Raw genomic sequence first — 4576 nt, 5'->3', positions numbered from 1 at the left:
ATTAAACAATGCTCACATAAATCATCAATGGGTCAAGGAAGAAATAAAGGAAGAAATTTAAGACTTCCTAAAATTCAATGAAAATTACCTCACAAAATAGCCAAATTTATGTGCCACAATGAAAGCAATGTTAAAAGGAAAGTTCATAGCACTAAATGTCTACATAAAGGAGTTGGAAAAATTCCACACTGGTAAATTAACAGAACATTTGAAAACTTTGGAACAAAAAAGCAAACTCACTCAGGAGAACTAGATGGCAGGAAATAATCAAATTGAGAGCTGAAATCAACAAAATAGAAACATAGGAAACAATACAAATCAATGAGACAAAGAGTTGATTCTTTGGGAAAATTAATAGACAAGCTTTTATCCAAACTAACCAAAAGGCAGAGAAGAGAGAGAGAATATCCAAATTAACAAAATCAGAAATGAAAAGGCAGACATACCAACAGACATGGAGGAAATCCAGAGAATCATTAGGCATATTTCAAAAACCTGTACTCCATAAAATCGGAAAACTTAAAGGAAATGGACAACTTTTTGGATAAATATCACTTACCAAAATTAAGTCAAGAGGCCGGGCGGTGGTGGCGCACGCCTTTAATCCCAGCACTCGGGAGGCAGAGGCAGGCGGATCTCTGTGAGTTCGAGACCAGCCTGGTCTACAGAGCTAGTTCCAGGACAGGCTCCAAAGCCACAGAGAAACCCTGTCTCGAAAAACAAAAACAAAAAAAAAAAAAAAAAAAAACAAAAAACAAAATTAAGTCAAGAACAGATAAACAAATTAATTAGACCTATAATTGCTAAAGAAATAAAAACAGACATCAACAGTCTCCCAACCAAAAAAAAAAAAAAAACAGAAACAGTTGGTTTCAGCTCAGAATTCTACCAGATTTTCAAAGAATAGCAATACTCCTCAAATTGTTCCACACAATAGAAACAGAAGGAACATTGTCAAACTCTTTATGAGGAGACTACAAATAACCTGATACCCAAACTACATACAGACATTACAAAGAAAGAGAATTACAGACCAATCTCACTCATGAACATTGATGCAAAAATACTTAACAAAATACACAAACCAAATCCTAGAACACATCAAAAAATCATCCACCATGATCAAGTCAGCTTCATCCCAAAGATGCAGGGCTGGTTCAACATGTGAAAATCTATCAATGTAATCCATCATATAAATAAACTAAAAGAAAAAATCATATAATCATTTCATTAGATGCTGAAAAAGCATTTGACAAAATCCAATACCCCTTCGTGATAAAGGTCTTGGAGAGATCAGGGATACAAGGAACATATCTAAATATAATAAAAGCAATATACACTAAGCCAACAGCCAACAAAAATTAAATGGAGAGAAACTCAAAGCAATTCCACTAAAATCAGGAACAAGACAAGGCTGTCCACTCTCTCCATATCTTTTCAATATAGTGCTTGAAGTTCTAGGAATAGCAATAAGACAACAAAAGGAGATCAAGGGGATTTAAATAGAAAAGGAAAAAGTAAAACTTTGTTATTTGCAGATGATATGATAGTGTACTTAACTATTTTGGTTCCCATCAATGGCAGTAGAATCCTGGTCTAAGCAGACTACCTGAAACTACTCGGGGCTGGGGGTTGTATTCTTAGCTACTGCCCACTCTGACCAGAAAGTGGCTACTGCCCTCTGATAGTGCTGGCTCAGTAGTTAAGAGCACTGCATACTCTTCCAGAGGGCCCAGGTTCAGTTCCCAGGATCACATTCTGGCTTGTAACAGTCTGAAACTCCAGTCCCAGCGGGATCTGACACCCTCATAAAGATGTAAATGCAGGGGAAAAAAAAACAATGCACATAAAATTAAAAAGAGAATAAAATCATTGTTAAAAAAGAAAGGTTGGGCAGTGATGGCTCACCTGGGAGGCAGAGGCTGGAGGATCTCTGAGTTCAAGGTCAGCCTGGTCTACCGAGTGAGTTCAAGGACAGCCAGGGCACACAAAGGAGAAAGCCTGACTCAAAACAAAACAAAACAAAAAAAAACTAGATAGCAGGCACAGAAAGGGAAGTCACTAGCCTTGCTGTGTGGTGTGTTCGTGGCCAGCCTCCGTGGCAAGGGCCTGTGAATGAAAGCTTGTCTGTCTGACACCAGTGACCTGCAGTCTCTGGGTCTCTCACCTGTACCCAGGTCACAGGGAATCTCTGTCCTTGTTCACTTGAAGAAACAGAAGCTGAACTGAAGGGCTATGGGAGATGATGCAGACTTGAGGTAGGGACTCACCGGACATGAGGCCCTGGACCAGCATCCCGCCTTCTCCTGAGCATTATCAGGACCCTGAGCTTCTTCAAAGGTGTTTCTCATGGATGGTCCTCAGATCTTCAGAAGATGGCAGGTGGACCTCGTGTGTGCCCACGTCTTTGACCTCCTCCTTCTCTGCCTTGGAATCTCTTCCCATTCACACCTCCCACTAGAAATATTCAAATTTCCTCCTCTCTCTCCCCAGTAGCTCATAAATTTCAAAGCCTATGACTCCACAGCCTCACACCCCTTAGTTTCCTCCTGAGGTTTTAGGCAGAGGTCTGATGGTTAGGGTTGTTTGATAATCATTCTTGATTGTCAACTTGACTACGTTTGGAACTAAAACCCAACAACGGAGGGCTTGATTGGATTTGGGTGGGTCGACTTCTGTTCTGGAATTTGAGGTAGGAAAACATGCCTTTGTTTGGGATCTTGGGGCGATTAGACACACCTTTGCTCTGGGCTACACATTTTGTTGGAAGCACTTGGAAGAGGGAAGCTGTTAGTCTTTGCCTTCTTGCCCTATTTTTTGCCACCACGTCCATTCCTTCATTGGTATTAGAGCCTGCTTCTTCTGGATTCCAGAAAATGAATCCTACAAAAAAGGCCAGCTGAGACATCCTGCCTTGTGGATGGAGCAACTACTTGATTCTTGGGCTTTCCACTCATGGCCAGTCATTGTTGCATTAGCTGGACTGCAGCCTGTAAGTCATTCTAGTAAAACCCTTTCTATACATAGAGACTCATTCTATACGTTCTGTTCCTCTAGGGAACCCTGACGAATACAGGGTATTAGACTCAGTCTCCGCACAGTCTCTAAGAGCTCAAGTGTTGCTACCCAGAGCCCATCAGGTCCTGGGGATAACTGCATCATGATCATGGGATTGCCAAGGCTTCCAGCCTCTGTACTCACCTGGTTCACAGGTAAGGGAACTTGAGGAAAGAGACAGGCTGAAGTGTAAATGAGTTTAGGGCCACAAAATGCCAGGTTTATCATTCTCCCCAACCTTGGTTCTATACTACCTGACAGACGGATAGGCAATATGAAGAGACAGGATGAGGGTCAAATACTGTCTGGGGCTAGAGTTGCTTCAATGGTTAACCGGCAGTCTGCTCTTGCAGAGGACCAGGGTCTGGTTCCCAGCACCTGTATCCCGTGACACAACTGCCACTAATTCCAGCTTCATGGATCCCACACGGTCTTCTTATATCATTAGCCATATGCATTCATGTGTGCATACCCCATACAGAAACATATAGATGATTTATGATAAAATAAAATCATTTAGAAAAACTTCATTCCTGATAGAAGCAGAATTGGAGACCTGGCTAAAATGTGAGACAGTGAAAGGAGCCCTGAAATCTGACCCCAGGCCTGGCCTCAGGCTGCTGCTGTCAGGCAGCCCCGCTCCAGCCCTGTCCCTGTGCATTTGAGCTAAGGATGAGAACAGAGCCCTGGTCTGCGCAGGCAAGAAGACTGCTGGAGACCTGACAGGACACAGGCTCACCCAGTCCCCTGGTTCCTCAGACAGAGCAACAGAGAGGAACCTGGTGTATCCTGATGATCCCTCAGGGATTTCCTGGAAGGACTCTCTGGAGGTGTCTGCCCATATCTCTCCAGGTCCACATCTCAGAAGGGTGGACAAGTTCTTTGTCCTTACGCCCTGGTGACCACTGTGGCAGCTTCCTCCCACCCTTGAGTTCTAGGCTGGGGTGACAACTCCTCAGTCAGTGCTCTGATCCAGAGTGTCGAAAAGCTGGGGGAATCTCTCCCCCTCCACCCCTACTTCCCCTGAGGTCTGAGGGAAAGCTTCTCTTGGTCAGGATCCAGCTCTGGATTCTCCTGCTAGCCTGAGAGATTACCTGAAAGTATTTGACCCTCCTCCCCCATCTCTCTCCCACCCAAGCCACTTAGTCATGGACAAGACAAGAAAAGGGGGGGATTATACAGCCAACCCTGGTATAACTGCTCCCTAGACACAGGGGTGACTGAGAACAGTTTGGGTTTGAGGGGAGTTTTGTTTTTGTTGCTTGCAGATTGTTGTTTTTTTCCATCTTTGCATAAATGAGGCACTCCTGGGAGCTGGCCTTGCACGTCCCTGCTGTGCCCCTTTGTAAACCACTAATCCACTGGCTCCCCCTCCCCCCTCCTGTCACCACATTGCAGGAAAGAAGGAAGGGACAGTATCTCTGAGCAGCACATTTGAGATTAGACAAATACTTTCGTTTTTGTTTTCTTTTCCTCATCTGGGCGGAGCCTTTTCTGGTGAGTTAGTGTTCAGACCTAC

Source organism: Microtus pennsylvanicus, chromosome 17, assembly GCF_037038515.1.
Source record: "Microtus pennsylvanicus isolate mMicPen1 chromosome 17, mMicPen1.hap1, whole genome shotgun sequence".
In the NCBI taxonomy this organism is placed as follows: Eukaryota; Metazoa; Chordata; class Mammalia; order Rodentia; family Cricetidae; genus Microtus; species Microtus pennsylvanicus.
This window is presented reverse-complemented; position numbering follows the sequence as displayed.